General features: G+C 40.0%; 1 long non-coding RNA gene across 1 annotated transcript; it reads left to right on the top strand.

The window, feature by feature from the left end:
* The first annotated feature begins 16,658 nt into the window (after positions 1-16,658).
* On the top strand, positions 16,659-19,286 carry LOC124257530. Its single transcript, XR_006893295.1, has 3 exons — positions 16,659-16,749; positions 17,608-17,693; positions 18,908-19,286. It is a non-coding gene; the product is annotated as an uncharacterized LOC124257530 (long non-coding RNA).
* The last annotated feature ends 545 nt before the right edge of the window (positions 19,287-19,831 follow it).

Genomic DNA, 19,831 nt, shown 5'->3' with positions numbered 1-19,831 from the left:
CAAAGTTTACGACATGGGTACAATGTGTGAAGCCCATTTCTGGTGTCCCCCGCCGTGATATTGCTGGAATACTGCTAAAAAGCGGCGTAAAACCATACCCACTCACTCACTCACTCACTCAAAGTTTACGATTTTTTTACGAATTTTACAGTTGGTGGTTTCGCAGAACACACAGAGACACTGTCAATTTCATGTGTGCTGTTTGATAACGGTACAAACATTTAACATTACAGTAAACCTTTCACAATGATATGCCAGGCATGTGGAAGGCACTACAGTGACAAAATGTTCCTGTGTCATTTAAGTTAACAATTGACTTGACTTTGCATGTGTTTTGTTGGGACAGGATACGCTTACCCTTTAGCGCACACCTGCTATCGTCACTATTTGATAGGAATTCATAAACACATTTTTTATTTACATACTTTACAAAAACGAATTACACTTTCTTTATATATGTCCAGTATATTATGATATTCACCAAAACCATTTACAAGATATACCCTTGTACACCAATAATAACTACGTAATTCATTCCTCACAATGCAGTAATCTTTCTCGCTAATTGCCTTCCTCAGATTATATTAGGGATGCTTTGGTTTTACACAGTTCCTTTTTATAGTATCCTCGATATTTATGTTGCACTTCTTGCTTTTGCTTTTTGTACAAAGCAAGGCCTTTCTACTGAATAAATCATTGATTATATTATAAACGTGCAGCAGAGAGTATGTTCGTGGGAAGGGCTTTATCTCTTTTACTTGTATTATGTTGAATGACAAAGTCTTACAATTATGCGGGGAATCAGACCAGAAGCATCAGGGGATTGCATCCCTTTAATACGATAACAAGTTTCCCTTCTGGTTTCAGTGTAGATTGAGTGCCAGGAACACTTTTTTAGTATGACAAAAGATTAATAAAGAGGAACATTTTTCATGGATAGCAAACTTCTATATTGTAATAGATGAAACATTTTAGTAATGATAACGGTATTAGCATCTACACTCAAACGTCGCACCTAAAATTATTTTTTATTTCAGTAAAGCAGTTGTCTATCCATAACAAATGTTCCTCTGAATCGCAACAAGTTCAGTATGCCTCTTAATGAATTTAAAAGATTAATAGATAAGAGCAAATAGATAAATGATTATAGTTAGCATGAACATGTTTGCTGCAATGTCCTCGTCATGACACAGTTCCCGTGTATCTATGCCAACAACCTAATAGAATAATTCATATTTACTTGACGCACTGATACATACCGTCTCCGTTTGTAAGGTAGTTTAATTCTAACGTCAGCTCAATACTGAATTGAAACTACAGTGACTCATTGGGCACTTGTTTACTACCCCTCTTGTGAGGTATTAATATTTTTGTTAAGTTTCTTGTTTTGCCACTGTCAATCTTTATGCATAGATCTAAATATGAAAGAGACAACCTCACCTTGTCTCTTTCATATTTATATCTATGCATAAAGACAGACTTAACAAAACTATAAATACATCACAAGAAATTTGGCAAGAGGGATGGTAAACAGCTGCACGCTGTGTCACTTTAGGTGTAATTTATTTCTAGTTCCGGTGGATAAATCCGGGAATGGGACTAGGTATTTGACAATTACTGAAAGATTTTGGATCATCGGTATACGTGTAGTTAAAGACTAGAACTCATTTCGCTCATTAAGGCGCCTTAACATCAACACGTAACAATTGTCTCGCTCTCTTTTTCTTTCAGTTCCTGGACGAAAACGAGTTGGACGCCATGTTGGAATATCTATAGCTCCCCACGTTGACATCCTGCCCCCGGATTTTTACAGTTTGGACATAGTTGAAGCATGATAACATAATTCAACTCAATAGTGACATTGGTGTGAAATTGTTAAAATAGCACTTAGCAACTGAAAAATTGAACCTCGGCGTTTTGTACATAATCTCCAAGACAAACTTTCAACATTTCACATTCTGTATTCCAGTTTTTTATTTCATAAACATTTACATGTGACAATGATATCATTTTATTACATGTATAGCATACCGATGAGACCGTGGCGAAGGAGTATGTTTCTCAAGATTGCCACAAGGGCTGACTGGCTGCGGATGAGAAACCACAGAAATGGAGTCAAACTTTAATGGACGAATTCATTCTTCTATTTTTACATGTGCCTTTGAAAAGAAATGTATTTTGGCAGAACAGTATTTCGGGATGTAAATTGAATAGCATTGCTGAACATTGGAGGCTATTATTATCAGTGGGTGCCACTAAGCGCATCAAACACACACTCCCTTTGCAAAATTGTATCAGAGGGGGCATTTTGGTAGGGCCTTTCGCAAACACCGGGTGTTACCACTGATTTCAGTGATCCGTTCGTTAGATTTTCAAATTTGATTTTTACACTGAACTTATCTGTTTTGTCGGGCTTGGTATTCCCTGGCGTGGACGGGTATGGTCGTGTCGTTTAAGATTTTAGGATAAAACAGATTCATTTTACTATATACACCGCTGTTTAACTTACAAAGAGATTTATTGGTGAATCACTTGACGTTTTTATTTGATAGAACACGGTATATATACTGCTGTTTTTCAAATGCGTGGTGGTTATATTCATTTCACCGAACACAGTTTCTAATGGCAACGGGTGCGTTCGGGTAGTCAAGTAGTAACAGCGTTCGCTTCTCAAACCCGGAATACCGGGGTTCTAATCATCTCATTGATAAAAGGAGCGAAACCCATTCATGGTGTCCTCTACCATCTTATTACGTAAAACCATACGCACTCATTGTAATGGGAATGATTCATCTAACATTCATGCACTAATGAAATAACATAAAAATGACGGTCATGGTCAAATAACAGTCAACTGTGATGTGTGCAGGGTTACAAGTGTCGGGAAAACTTGCTTTGTGAATGTCGTCACGTTGTAATTCTCGGGTCTGGCACACACGTACATTTGATTGATTTGCTAACTGAGAAATGTGTAAGTTTCGTGTCCTCTTAAATTCCTTTTGTCAACGAACCCGACATGGATGTACAAAAACACTGCCTTCTCAAGAAATAATGTTAACATGTGCTTTAAAACACACAGACGTTTGAGAACCGGGATCGTAATACAAGTGCAAGTCTATCAGAACGTTTGGCGTTCTGTCTAGTACACGTCATCTTTGATGTGAGCGTGAGACAAAACAGAATTCATTATGCAAAGTATCCCTCGATTACGTCATCACATGTACACTTGTATCCCAAAATTATTTTCAAATAAACCTATTTCTGATCATGGATCTTCCTTTATGTTAAATATACGTGTGGGAGTGTGTTCTCAATAGTTATATTTGTTGACGGTTATGTAAAGGTGTAGTCTATATCTTTTGTAACTATATAGAACTTGTGCTCATTTATTAATAATATTCAAACATATATTAATATTTGCATTGCACTTTAAAAGCCCTGAACCATGAAGATCCGGGTTAGAACTGGTCTTCAGCAACCCATGATTGTCGTAAGAGGCGAATAACGGGATCGGGTGGTCTGGCTCGCTGACTTGATTGACACATGTCATCATATCTCAGTTGCGTAGATCGATGGTCATGCTGTTGATCACTGGGTTATCTGATCCAGACTCGATTGTTTACAGACGGCCGTGATATACCTGGAATCTTAGTGCACGCCTAAAACAAAGGAACAAATAAACAAACAAAAATGTCTTATTCAAACAGGCGCGTGGGATGACGTCGTTGTTTTCACGTCAACAGGAGTTGCTCGTCATGACAGTCTACAGATACAGATTGTCCGCTGCACCCTCTCTACCAATCACGTGATGAAGGGACGCGAGTCATTACGTTATGGCCGAGAGCAGAGAGTAGGTCAACATGACACGCCTCCTTCAGCGTGGGCCACAGCAGGTAGCATCCCGGATGTAAGACAGAGCCCAGTGTAACTGTCAGTCAGATAGATGAGTAAATTTCGGACTAGTTTTTCCCCTTTGTTGCATGTAGTTATACCGATGTAGAAAGGTGTGTATTTGTTGTCGTTTCAACTCCGAATAAAAATGATCGACTCTGGACAAGACAATCGGGTGATTGATATCATGAGCGTCGACCCAAGCCATATGGTCAAGTTGACACACCATCACCCAATGCACGAAGCCTGACCGCCCGATATATCATGTCGACTCACACAACTAACATGGGCTGCTAGGATCCTAAAATGAAGGTGAAATCCCCACAGGGACGACGGATCGTGAATAAAACGACCCACTAGGCCTACTGCTTTGGCATTCATTCCCAATAGACGCGTTGAGAAGTTAAACGCATGGCTCACGCGGGCTCAACGGGTTGCACACAGTTTGAGCATCCGAGGAACACGCGTATGCGCGCATGCACTTCGCGTGCGCTGCGCAAACCTTTGAGCACGCGTGTGCCATGCGTATAGCAGTTGACCTTGAAAGACAGAGCCAATGAACAGTGAGCTGAAAATGATTAACTGTGGCATACAAATCTTGGGTTAGTGAGTGAATATTGTCCTGTGTTCATCAGACCATAATAAAAAGGTCGCTCAGTTTTAATTAGTGTTCTGTCGATCTACCTGTATACAGGACCGTTTCAACCAATGTCCAGTCCACCAACTGTGACATTAAACAACAAACAACAAACTTTGGTCCTACCTCCTATTTCAGCTTACCATGGTACAGACACACAGATTGTTAATTAATGTCTCGCCTTGTTACAATAGACATAAGAATTCTAAAGCATATATAAAATAGATTAAATGTAACAAGCCACTCTATGTAGAGTTATGATAGACTGTAAAAAAAGGAATAATCACAAGAGCTATTAAATAGATCACAGCAGCAAATAAGATACAAAATTCACAAATCAAATATATACAAAATGTACATGTAAATGCTGGTAACATACGACATAGAAATTAACATATATACAGTGTAAAAGAGGAAAATATGAAACGACAAAAAGATCTACATTGTTGTAAAACAACTTATATTTACACCTGGTACACCTTCAGTCAAGAGTTCGTTCCCCCGAAACAAAGGTGCCACGGCTTTCGCACATGTTACACGAGTTACCAACCCGGCGCATAGTCCCTGTGTGCATGTATAAGGGGAATAGACTTTTGGGCAGTAGTGTACAGGTGATCGGGATTAACGGGTTCCATTAAATGACAAAAGGTTTAGCCTCGAAGAAAACAGTGTTCGCTTTCTGAGAAGTTCGACAGTACAGATTATCTTCTTTACAACGCATGTATTTACCATATTGTCGTTTGATTGACAGCATGAGTCAGTTCGAATGCAATGTTGGCAGAAATCAAAAGTGTTTTCCTGAGGGCAGATAGTAACATTTAACGATGCTCTAATCACTAAACTCGAATATTTACAGAACATTGTCCCATTGCTTGAATACTGGTGAATCGACGTAACAAGCAAACACACTGGTGGGACCAAATAACCGTGATGCTGACTGACTGAGTAACAGATAAATCCGAGATTCGAACCCCAAAAAGGTTCAAGGCTGAAGAACACGTAGTTATGGTGTATCTGACCACTGGTCACTGTTGTTCAATATTCGAGGATTGAAGTCTTCGGTTATGTTTGAATGTGGAAAACCTAAGTGTGACGGGCGAAGTTGTAGAGCAATCATCTACGTATGATATACTATTTTAAATGGAAAAATGGAAATAATGATTAGTTTTCTGAAAAGAATTGCCTAAAAGATACACAAAATATAATTTATTTAAAGTGTAAGCATATTATTTTGTTTACTTCATGTGAAGATCCGGATTAATGTTGACCTTTGATCACCCATGTTTGTCGTGACAGGCGACTGACGGGATCGGGTGGTCAGACAAACTGACTTGGTTGACACATGACCCCGTATCCCAATGACATAGATCGATCCTCACGGTGCCAATCACTGAATTGTCTGGTCCAGAATCGATTGTTCACAGCTATCCATCATATAACTGCCATATTGCCAGGGGAAGATGTATCGGAATGTATACCCTGGAGATTATCGAGGATGGGCGTTAACCATGAACCAAACAAATGTACTGGGAAAGAGGGCAAGTGTTATATTAGTGACAGCTGCGATTCAGTGTCATCGCATCAAAATGTTGTAGATCGATGTCAATCGATCAGATTGATTACTGGATTGTCTGGTCCAGACTCCATTATTTACAGACCGCTACCATATAAACAAGAAACACACAAACAGAGTCATCCAGGAGGAAGTCATGCCTACATTAACGATACATTCAATAGTGTGTGCGAGTGAATGTAGTTTTACGGCGCTCCTTTGGGGAACATTCCAGCTGCGTCATGGCGGGGGAAAACTGTCTTCACTCATCGTACCTACGCGGAGAATCAACGGCGGGCCTGCGATGTGATAAACCAACACTTTAACCACCACACTGTCACACTACCCCTGAAAGTTTCTATTTTGAGACTTCATCATCAAATATCAACGTCATAGCTACAAAGGTACGACAAATTAAATGAATGGGCGTGATAAGGATATGATATTCAATACACAATGAAGAAGCTCGGGGCAAAATTATGAACAATTTAAAAATACACCCTAGAACTACGTCTCCACCTAATGGTTACGACGTTGTTCGTCAAATGACTCATACCTGGAAAAATATAAACGTTGAGAGAATATACACTTGACGTGACCCTTTCACAGGGCACGTCAATGTACACGATAACAACAGAACTATAAACCCTTCCGAACCCACAAGCACAAACGTGAGATCACATTCTTCACTATCGTAGTATGATATTAGAAACACATAATAATTTAATGTAATTCAATTTGTTATGTTTCATATTCATATTGTATTAATGCGGGGGAAGAGAAATCTCATTGTCACCATTCGATTTTATATTTTTTTTAATTGAAATGATAATTTGAAAATACATTCTTATTTTTTAACATATGTATAATTAAACAGAATTCATTCCACCTGTAGAGTCATACATTGAATTAAAATAATAATAATTAATATCAGTTAATTTATCTGTATAGTACGTTTGCCTTTGGTTTTGTAAGTATTTATTTTCAAAATATATTGTGAAACTGCATTTAAAATCTGACACAACAGACCATCTGTCTAGTGGCTCTAGAACTGGGCGGTCACCTGGGAGAGTCAGTGTAACGGTTACACATCAAACAGTTCCTACATACGTCGAGGTCACAGAGAAAAGTGTGGATGTTTGAACATGTTTGTCATGTTTCTTTGAACAATGGGAAATACATATTTGTGATGTTATATTTTCGAGACAGAAAAAGTACAATGAACATAAACAGAGGGAAAGCAATCTTCACATGACACTGTTCGTAAAGGGCGACACAGGAGATCCTGTCGTGCTGAAGTTTACCGTCCCGAAGGCCTATCAGGATCATACGGTCAAATTCCAGATTTACGCTGCTTGGTTGTTTGTACGTGAGTGAGTGTGGTTTTACGTCGATTTTAGTTTAAAATATTCCATCAATTGAACTGCAGAGACACGAAAAATAGGCTTTACGCATTATACTCTTGTATGGAATCGAACTCGCATCTTCGGCGTCATTAGCAAACGCTTTTACCACTTGATTACCAAACTGCCCCAATAATATGTCAGCAGTATCACCAAGGTTTTTCCTCTCACATCATGCTGAATCGTCGTGAACTGGATGTAATATTGTTCAAAGCAGCGGTAAGCATCATGCACTCACTTATGGTTGTGGGTCAGAGAATGAGTGAGCGAGTTATTGACTTGTTATGTAGCTTGTAGCCCGTAGTGAGTGAGTGTGGCTTCCCTTAACATTTTAACAGTTTGTGTATTATCAAACCCCTGTACCACAGAGGCATCGGAAATAGGCTCCACCCATGTGCGGAATCAAACCCAGACCCTCGGTGCAAAGCGTTAATCCACATGGCTACCAAACCATCATCTCTTATCTTTAATTCTTGAAAAATGAAAAAGACCCGATATCCTAAATGAACGAATCTCTCTTTTACGTGCTCTTTACGTTTTACATTACATTACATTAAGAATGTCTTTTGTAATTTTATTAACGCTGTGTGAGAGCAACTTCAACACAGAACAGTACGACGAATGGACGAGACAGGACAAGGGATCGTTTAAAATCAAAGTTACGTTAAACTGTTATATTAGTGTTATAAAAACATCTTCAATATCAAACTTCTTCATACTGGTTGAAAACTAGTATTCCTACACAAAACTCATCACACAAGTTTTTGGATTTCAGATTTGATGAAATATTTAAGTTGGGCAAATATGATTAAGAAAGCCGATATTTTCCAATTAAAAAAAATCTAACTCTGAGTAGGTTTGTAAACTAAAATGACTTTTTACCATTATCATATTTGTGCATTCTTTCTCTAAACCTGAGAAAAACACCTTTCGTGAAAGACTCGACAAACAAAAATAAATATTTTGCGACGTTTTAGTCTTAACTTGACATTTAGTGTTGGTTCAAGTCCAAAACACGCAGTTGTTGAAAGAAGTATTTTGTTCTTTCACCGGTAGACGCATAGATTTAACACATGCAGATTTACGGAAGACACAAAGCTAAGAAGTGAAGTTGTTTTTAGAGGAAGCTTGTTGAACTCAAAACCTTATTTAACACATTGTCGAACATGATTTTGTCTGAGCTGATCACAGATCCAAACTACAACACACAGATCACGATAAGTCCACGGCATGTGGTCGGAACCCCCTAAGACAAACAAAACATGTTTGTTATACTTCTTGCAAGACCTTTTTTGGGGGTGAAAAAAGTGGTTTAGACATGTTGTATTTTGAGGGCAAGTTAAGTACACCAGATCTTTAGAAATCTGTGCCCAAAACGGTAGACTGCCCCAAAATGTCAAGTTTATACCTTTTTTCAATCAGCCGTTAATGTTTAGTTCACAGGATCCACGTTAAATGTATTTCAAGTAGCATTACACTTGTGAAATTCTCCCTGACTCCCGAAACTACTGTGCTAATGAAATGCTTATTGCGTTTGTAAATACAAACTTGTGGTTTCACAGTCACAGTATATTACTACCCCATCCAAATGAGTATTTACTCTTATAAAATCTCTTTCGATTTCATTTGGATCCATTGTCCTTTCACAAAACCGACATTCAACGACAAATTTTAAAACTTCTTTGCCCCATGAATAGTATTTGAAAATGAATAAAATCTGTATGAACAAAATCCTTTTTTTCAATTCATAGGGGATTCAAACAAAAGGTTCGAACCCCTATCTCTCTCTTTTCTCTCATCACGCAAAAACAAGTTTCCGAATGTTCTTTGGCCCGTTCAAAAGTTCTTCTAACCTTCACTGCACCTGATCTCAAATAGGTCGATCGGGAATAAATACGTTGATCAAGCCTCCATATGAAAGCTATTGTTAATATCAAGCCCTATAACATTGTTTCCCAAACCTGAAACAGGATATTTCTAAAATAGAATCACGAGGACGTTGCCAAAACAGGTAAACCTTTTAAGTGAGTTAAATCTAATTTTCAAAGAATTCGTTTGGCACGCTGCAAGAACAGCAACTTGTTTCCAAACAATGCCGTGATTTCCGAGCTAGCGAAAATCCGCTTGATACTCGTTATTTTCTGAAAATACAACCGCTTCCGCCTTGACGACAGTCTTGTCAAAAGAAGCCCTTTGGATGGTCGCCATATTTTGTCCCCCTATGTAAATCGTTTGGTTGATCGAACAAACTCCGGCCGTGTTTTAGCGGCCCACTACACCTTTGCCTCAATTTCTTGAGGCAACAATGATAGAGGATTACCTTGTTTGTTGTTGTGAGTCGAGATACAAAGCAAAGAATCGTGTTTGTCGATCATTTGCGGAAGTCTCATGCCGAAGCCATTGTTTGTCGTCTGCTACGTTACTGCGTTGCCGCCATAGCCAAACAAACCTGCATTTATAAAGATTTTCTCCCAAGGGAAAGTTTTCATAAGTGCTCAAGATATGGAACATTAGGGACCTATCATTCTAAGGTGAGTTGAGTTCTTTCTTGTGAACGGCATCATGTTTGGACTCAAAGGGGAGTATCGGTAACGTTTTTGATCGTGGTATCATTTTTCATTTAGATATTCGTTTCATGATGCATCAAGCATTTCGATCAGAGGAGAATTATACAGAACATATGTACATTACTTTTCGGGTTTTTTTCGGTGATAAAACCGCATTTGGCTTCAGGGCATTTTGTAAGCACCTAGATTTAGATCATGTAGCTTCCTTGGCCGACCCATAGATTATGGCGCTAGGATATTTTTTTGTTGATTATGCGACGGAAATGTTCGAGAAATTTTAGTCTGAATCCAGTCGTATAGATAATTCGTCACGCCGGAGTCCCTCGTTTGATTCCCCTCATGGGTACAGCTTGCAGTCATTTTCTGGAGTCCCCCGCCGTGATATTGCTGGAGTATTGCTAAAAGCGGCGTAAAACTAAATTCACTCACTCATAAGATCTATCCACTCATTAACAATGTCCAACTACCTCAATATCCCTAACTGTTGAGTAGTATTGACGTCTTGCATTCTTCTTCTGCACCTGCATGTTTCATTCGTTAACAAACATCGGGCCGATGGGTAGCCTCCTGGTTACAGCGTCATACCGAACAACCGTGTTCGATTCATGGATGTGATGAATGACGGCCACCGCTGTGATATTGCTGGCATATTGCTTAAAGCGACATAAAGCCATACTCCGGTCAAATCTCATCACCGGTTGAAATGGTTCATTGCTAGCGACAGAGAACTCAAGTTATCAGTGCAATTGTAACCCTGCTACTTCTAATTCTGCTTCTACTACTACAACTACTACTACTACTACTACTACTACTACTACTACTACTACTACTACTACTACTACTACTACTTCTGCTACTACTATAACTAGCATATACTTTTTATTTGTACTTTTTAGATATACTGCAAGCAAAATAGCAACATGAAATCTTTCATCACCTTTTTGTGTGTTGCCATGGTGATACTGGTCAGTTATGTCCAGTCATTCCCATCTGACCACAATGAAATTAACGACGCTGGCTTAGATATGAGGGCAGCGAACTACGTGGAGGCATCAACGACGACGGAATCTCCAGCCCATGTGAAACGTCGACGATTCAGTAAGTCGAATCAATTGCAACTCATCTTTACTGAACCTACATACATGTATCGTGTAACATTAATGGATATCTACAAGGCGGGAGGTGTATTTTGGCCGTGATGGTGTGTTTGTTGTTTTACGCCGCACTCAGCAATATTCCAGCTATATGACAGCGGTCTGTAAATAATCGAGTTTGGATCAGAAAATCCAGTGATTAAATTCGGGAGCACCAAAAAGCGGGATACAATGACATACATCAACCAACTAACGGGATCGGGTCGTCAGGATCGTAGACTTGGTTGACACATGTCATCGAATCCCAGTTGCGTAGATCGATGCTCATGCTGTTGATCACTGGATTGTCTGGTACAGACTCGGTTATTTACAGACCGCCGCCATATAGTTGGAATATTGCTGAGTGCGGCGTAAATCTAGACTCACTCACTCTCTGCCGCTTGATATGAGGATGCCGGATATAGCTCAGATTGTCCTGCTTTACCAATTTAGTGAAACCGTCCGATACAGGTTGGATATTTCCAAGGTAATGATCATACTCAGGGAATATGACTTTAAAGAAACTTTAAAGATAACAGCCTACGCATGAGGTCCATCTTGAAATTCTTCATAAGTTCTTCAGAGATAATGAATCATATGTGTCACAGCTATATAGCTAATACAAGTAACAACTTAATAGATACTATATGTAACAGCTAATTACATATGTGTAACATTTAAATATATAATACGTACATCTTAACAGATAATATGTGTAAGAGCTAAAACGATAATGTGTGTGACTTACCATGCCACATTCATAACGGAGGTGATGAGAGTTGAAATGAATTAGAATAGTCTTTATGAATGCATGTAAGATTGTTAGAATAGTCTTTATGAATGCATGTAAGATTATTAGAATAGTCTTTATGAATGCGTGTAAGATTATTAGAATAGTCTTTATGAATGCGTGTAAGATTATTAGAATAGTCTTTATGAATGCATGTAAGATTATTAGAATAGTCTTTATGAATGCGTGTAAGATTATTAGAATAGTCTTTATGAATGCATGTAAGATTATTAGAATAGTCTTTATGAATGCATGTAAGATTATTTGCATATATAACGAAGTGAATGAACCTGTTTGTGCGTATGTTGTTTTTGTGTGTGTGTTTGTGCGTGCGTGCGTGTGTGCGTGCGTGGTGTCCGTGTGTGTGCCTGTACTAGTTCGGATCAGTGCTGGATCTACTATCGTAAATTCACATGCGTACCCTAGCGTTATACTGACTCCATGCCGACCAGTCCATCTGCAGTCCCATTAATGCCAAACGCTTGGAAACATATCACTGTATGAGTGTTGTATCTTCGAGTGGTTGTAGCTGTCTTAGTGACACTGCAACTTGTAGCTCTTTCATCTGTTACGGCTCTAACAAGCAGAGGAGACTAATCAGCTCGAATAGGGGCTCAAGTGAGTAAGGGAAGAATGTATCCTCGCATTGTGACTTATGTCAAATAATAATAGCAAAATTTTAATGGAGTGAGTGAGTGAGTTTAGTTTTACGACGCACTCAGCAATATTCCAGATATATTGCGGCGGTCTGTAAATAATCGAGTCTGGACCAGACAATCCAGTGATCAACAGCATGGGCATCGATTTGCGCAATTTGGAACCGATGACATGTGGCAACCAAGTCAGCGAGCCTGACCACCCGATCCCGTTAGTCGCCTCTTACGACAAACATAGTCGCCTTTTGTGGCAAGCATGGGTTGCTGAAGACCTATTCTACCCCGGATCTTCACGGATCCTTATTTGTATCAACTTGCATTGGGGTTAAATGGGGTGAACAGACTCTTACGACAAGCATGGGTTACTGAAGATCAATTGTAACAGGGATCTTCACGGGTTTGTTCGTATACGAGTTATCATAGATTTCATATCTTCAATTCCAGATTGCACAGACTCCCACCGACCTCACGAGAACGACACCAACAAGTTCCAGGTGTTCCACAACAATGTCTGGTGGGACCAGGTGTGTCAGACCGGCCTCATTTGGAACCAGACCCTTTGCAGGTGCGAGTACTCCTCAGGTTTGAAGAGGATGCCCAAGTGCCCCGACTACCGGGCCCACAGCAACGACACCAGCAAGTACGAGCAGTTGGTCAACAGCAAGTGGATCATCCGAGAGTGCAATCTGGCTGTGACCGGTTTACTCTGGAACCAGACCGCCTGCAGATGTGTGTGGGGCCCAGATGGTGAAAAGGACTTCCTGTCTCGCCAAAGTAGGTCCCGAGGCTGAATTTGTTAGGCTGCAAAAAATGTTTAATGTTTACCCTATATACTTTTCAAAACGTGAAGATGTAGAACTTTCTTATTGAAAACCGTTTGGTGTTATGATAAGCACAACCAATAATCACACATTGAACTGGATTCCATCATGCAAAACCATCTGTCAAGTATATTTTATGGGAGTGAGTGTATGTGTGAGTTGGGTTTTACACCACTTTTAGCAATATTGTGAGCACAAGAAATGGGCTCACACACATGGGGGATCGAGTCCTGGTCTTTGACTTGACGAGCGAACGCTTTAACCGCTAGGCTGCCACATCGCATGTTTCACTTGACACGGGAAAACGGAAAATACGTTTTTGTTGCAAAAATACATGAGTGTCGTGAATGAAGCTTTTCCGTTTTGCAACTTATACAAAAGATGTGAGTGATTTTTTCTTAAACGCCACAGAATGCAATACCCATGCCTATATCACAGTGCCTTGCACTAATATATTATTCACAACGTTCCACTCAGTCGGACCTCCATGACACAGTACCGAACCTGACTACACCATTAAACGCCACAAGGATATCGGAGCACGAAGTTCATGATTCTCATGTATGCCATGTACTGCATACGACATATTCTTGTTGTACGTTTTCACGTATTTATGCATTTATTATATATCTTTTATCCTGTATTTCAATCCTGATTACGCAGTATTTCGTTTCTTTGATGCTGTATTTTATGGACTTTCTCGCACACTATTTGTAACAAATGCCAATTACTTGTCGAAAACCGTAACCAGTAATTCTGAAGGAATCCGTTACCCCGGTGAAGAAAATGATTCATAAGTACACCGCCAGGCACAGAAAGTATACACTTGACAGCCTCATTTGACCCCAAGATTACAAAACTTACTGACCCGTGAAGATCCGGGTTAGAATTGATCTTCAGTAACCCATGCTTGTCCTAAAAGGCGACTAACGGATCTAGTGGTCAGGCTCGCTGACTTGTTGACACATGTCATCGTATCACAAATGCGTAGATCGATGCTCATGCTGTTGATCACTGGATTGTCTGGTCTAGACTCGATTATTTACAGACCGCCGCCATATAGCTGGATTATGGCTGAGTGCAGCTTATAACTAAACTCACTCACTCACAAACCTTACTAAACCTTACTATTCTTAACGCAGTCGCGAAAAAACTGCAAACGAATGTTCTTAAATACAACTATGGCACCTTTGTCAAATCCTTTATCATCGGATAAGTGGTTATACTTCCGGAAGTAATCAGAGGTGAGGTGAGGTGAAGTGAATTTGGGTTTAACGTCGTGCTTGAGAATATTTCGCTCATATAACGACGTGCATGCGTGTGTATGTGTATGTGCGGCTTCTTGTACTAGCCCAGACTTAAGCTGGTTTTATAGTGCTAGCCCACTGAGATACCATGCCGCAGTGAAGCATGAATACCCCACTCCGACACATTATACTGACTCCGAGCCGACCAGTCCTTGTTGTACCCATTAATGCCGAGCGCCAGACAGGGACCAACAAGTACCATATTTTAACGGCTTTTGGTATGACGCGGTCAGGGATCGAACCCGCGGCCTTCCGCTCTCCGGGCGGACGCTCTAACCACTACACCACGGAGGCGGTCGGAAGTAATCAGAACAATAGTTTACCATAAAAGTAAGCGATATATAATCATGGGATAATTTTGTAGTTCACTTGTAAAAACATATATAAAAAGCAGAAGCGAAAACGAGGAGCGGCGAAAATGTTCTCATTGTCCTAAATAACGGCTAACAACCTTGGTGACCTGACAATTATGAAGTAGGTCTTAGCAGTACTCCTTTACTGAAGGAGTGCTAATGGATCTGTTTACTGTATTTACTAAATAAATGTCTTGTCTTACAGGAGCCACACCATGCGACACAATGTTCAATGTTACATTTGACAACGGCATCCTTGACAACGCAAAAAGCTCCTACATCGAGTTGTCACCAAGTGCGAAGATATCCCTTCGCGAGTCCACGCAAAAGGGTAATAAGTACGCATACTTGGAGGATGGATATATGAACGTGTGGTACTTCGCCGGAAATGAACTCAGCGAATCTCTACGCGTTGAATTCAGCTTCAAAGCTGAAGATAATCCAACAACACGTGACAAATACCAGATCATCTTGTCCAATGGGTGCAACGTAACTGCCCTTGGTTACACGACCCCGTCTCTTGCAATTGGCTACAGGGCAGCGGACGAATCCTTCCTTCTCGCCTTCGAGACGATCAACGTGAGGAAAGCCATTGTCTGTACACGCGAGCTGGTGAGTGTAGGAAAACAAAACAAATAAAAACATTGTCGTCTGTTTGAAATTGTGTGTCAGAGAGTTTGGCTGTAAATATGGAAATATTTCTAAACGATGTTAAAGAAATAATGCTCCCTTCATCACAGGAGTGCTAAAATCAGTTTTGCACTTGTAGCGCATCTGCTCTTGTATAAGACTCAAAATAGCTTTTGAGTTGAAGTCGTGGCTATCAAACAATCTGAACTATTAAATCAGTTAAATATGTAATGCATAAAACATACATAAGAAGGTCACACAATAAATTTCAAAACGCGCAAACATTAAGGATACCCAAAAGTGCATTTCGTGGTTTTACACGACGGAAGATGACGGAATATACGACTTCCACCATTCAACAAGTGAGGTTTACATGAATTGTTGACCACAGTGTCTAATAGAGTCTTATATTTGCTCAAATCGTCTCATGAGAATTATAACACCATTCTATTTGAATGGTGAGTACTTCTTAGCGCGGCTGAAATGAGTTTGTTTCAGCATGTTTTTGATCAATGGATGACCTACGGTGTTAATTCCTTATTTCATAAATGGGTGGATATGTGTTCAAATACTTTCGTTATGTTCTGTCGTGTGGTCTGTTGACAATGTTTAAACCGTCAGTTCCGATGTGTTCGTTTTCGAGATTAAGGTCTCCAGTTCTTTTTTTCTGTTAAGGATTCCCTCTTTAGTTCCCCTATGTTTTGATATCATGATTTAAGTCTGCAGCTCTTCTTTGTTCCATTGTCGCTGAATACGTTTTTAATCCAAATATGTTCTATTGGCTCCGGCCAAGTCTTCAATTCAGACCTGTTCTATTGTCATGGTGTTAGTCAGTATGATCTGTTGTCAAGGTGTAACTATCCATTGTCTGTGTTCTGTTGTGTGTCCTATTATTTCCGTCTATTGCAGTCACCATATGACTGGCACCGGGTGTCCCTCATCTACGAGGACGGCACGCTCCTACTGAGGGTGGACAATCAGCCGTGCATCATTTCTGAAGACTTCACTGGTACGTATGGCACATACACTTAACATCCTTGAGTCGAAAGTTCATTGACCGATCACAAAGATTTTGATCATGTCTTTCTTTAATTGAATACGCAAGGAAGACATTTCATAAGTATGTATTCATCTACATAACTGAAACATCTATTGTTTCTTTTTTATTTTATGAATAACTAAGCCTTTCTTTTACCTTTAACTGTTCCATACAGTAATCTACTCCAGTTCACGGTCGTTATCATTTTTGTGTTGAATGACAATGTGGAATTGTTCTGGGATTTGTCCTCACTCGAATGAGTTTGACACAACAGTGTTCATGTGTATATCATTAATCTCTAGTTTCGATGCGAAAACAATGATTTCCGTAAGCTCCTAAGACGTATATTGGGTTAAAGAAGCAGGCTTTTGGGTCTTACTAATAACACCAGACCGGAAATACCAACCAACTTGTGGTTTTCAGAAATATATTGTACGGGGTCCCTCTTATTCATGCCTTCCCCAAAACGACAACAACGTAACACCTGTCTCAACTATAAAACTTTAACTTACGACAGTTAGCGACGATGGTATTGTCAGAATGGATCCGGATCTGATTTGAATTATACAGTGATGCGACCATGGCGGAAGGCTTTTACGGCCGCTTCACACACAATAATATGGAAGCCTGTTAGTGCCACAGTGTAGAAAAAAATGTCATCTTCGTAGAAGATAATTCCATAAAGGAAGGAGATACTTTCATCGACGAGGATCATTCTTCCATCTACGTAGAAGATGCTTAGATCTATGTACAGATATAAGATCCGTGTAAAAATATCTTGAAGAAAACGTTATTGTGATCGTCATCAATCATTTCCTTTCTTACCAGGTCCCGTACAGAAGACGTCTTGCCCGCTGACCGTGGGTACTGATCCTTTAGAGAAGGAGACGAAATACAGAGGTTACATTGACGATGTGAGTTTTGTGAGAATCAAATAATAGTTGTTATCGTAGTTTTCTACATTTCATATCCTTATCGAGTTGTATTGGAAGGTGGTGAATCCTAATAGACTGACTGACTGAGTATGGTTTTACGCCGTTTTTAGCAATAATCCAGCAATATCACGGCGGGGGACACCATAAATGGGCTTCACAAATTGTACCCATGTGGGGAATCGAACCCGGGCCTTCGGCGTGTGGAGTGAACGCTTTAACCACTGGGCTACCACCACCACCAAACCACCCCACCCCCAAACCACCCCACCCCCAAATTGACAGTTTCGATAAACCGCTACGATAAGTAACCTGTGAAGGTCCGGGTTAGAATGAACCTTCAGTAACCCATGCTTGTCGTAAGAGGCGACTAACGGGATCGGGTGGTTAGACTCGCTGACTTGGTTGACCACATGTCATCGTATCCCAATTGCGCAGATCGATGCTCATGCTGTTGATCACTGGATTGTCTGGTCCAGACTCGATCCTGACCACCCGATCCCGTTAGTTGGTTGATGTATGTCATTGTATCCCGCTTTTTGGTGCTCCCGAATTTAATTCACTGGATTGTCTGATCCAAACTCGATTATTTACAGACCGCCGCCATATAGCTGTAATATTGCTGAGTGCGGCGTAAAACTAAACTCTCTCACTACGATAAGTAAATGTGTGTAGAGGATTTTGGTATTTTGTTTTACCAAAACGTTCATGTTTTCATATACATAATTTGAAAGAATTGTCTTACTCATTTGTACTGAAATTATTTAGGGAATAGTTATTAGAAGAAGACTATTTTAAAAGTGGCGACTTTGAACAATATTTGGACAATGTTCTCGATTCAAAATTTTAACGCTGAATGAAAGAAAAATCTGGATTGTCTTTACATGGCCGAAAGTGTATAAAGCATTAACAACTGCTATCTAAAGTCTCTTCCGGTTCACATTTTTAGCCCCTTGAAGTGCAACTGTCGTTCGAAATGCCCCGTGTTCACTTTTCCGAGGCAAGATCTTTCACTTTAGTAATCTTTGATTGGCCAGATGAAATTTCCTTCTGATTTGACTTGTAATGGGGCATCCTAAGATCTTTTTGTATCGATAGCGAGCACTTCGAACTGTATATATCATAAATGTTTAATGCAAGTCCCTTAGGCTTGACAATCACGTTTCAGTAAAACAATCGCATTTTGTATCTTCTAGATCCTGGTCGCCAGATACTGCAGACGATTCGTGGAACAAGTACCACTTGACGACTTTGATCTCCATGACTACAACGAAGAAGAGGCAGATGACACAGAGAACTTGATTGACACATTCTCAAACATCGACGTAGGATTCAAAGCATTGCTTTAAAACCACGATTACCTACAGCAGACAGTGACAGATGTGTGCGCTGAGAATTTCACCACAAACAGTGGGACATTTGCAAGTATGGTCCCCGACTAGTTGTAGTCTCGTGGACATCTCGCGAGATTTCCTGCAACGTGACTTCCGCCATAGCCAAGTAGAGGCCATGCGTGGCTTCGCGTAGCCTGGCTACTTGTGTTTCATGAGCACCGATGTGTATTCTTATTTATTGTCGTCGGATGTGGAACATGTCCTTTTATAATATATATTGGTCTTTTTATGTATTTTCTGGAATAAACTTTTAAAAAAATACAACTATTTGTATCCATGAACGGTAAGTGTAACGCGTCCCGTCAAGCCATCCCTGACGTTGGGATAAGCTAACTGATATTAGCCTTTCGCCAACACCAGATCTCATGACCAATTTTCAATGTATTCATATAGTTTTCAAAGTTTGTCTTCTTTTGCGTCCATTGGAACATGACACATTATCCTTAGCGTTAAGTAAGCGCAAATTATTGTGAAACATATCTGCGAATGAAATGTTTTTACATGCAAAGACAAATATTTTGATGTTGCAAGGTAACGATCAACTGTACAATGGAACATTGCACCTAACATGTGGAAATGAACCACAACAGAATAGTCGGTTGACAAGCAACATCACACGGTCTGTAGCGAGTGTGTCCACCTTGTGCATTGATGCAGATCTGGAACCCCTTTGTCTCATTGAGGCCACTAAACACTGTTGAAAGTCCCGAGGAAAACGATTTCACG

This window comes from Haliotis rubra, unplaced genomic scaffold (assembly GCF_003918875.1).
Source record: "Haliotis rubra isolate DU_JTF1 unplaced genomic scaffold, ASM391887v1 Scf664, whole genome shotgun sequence".
NCBI lineage: Eukaryota > Metazoa > Mollusca > Gastropoda > Lepetellida > Haliotidae > Haliotis > Haliotis rubra.
The sequence above is the reverse complement of the archived record's forward strand: the minus strand, read 5'-3'. Positions and strand labels throughout refer to the sequence as shown.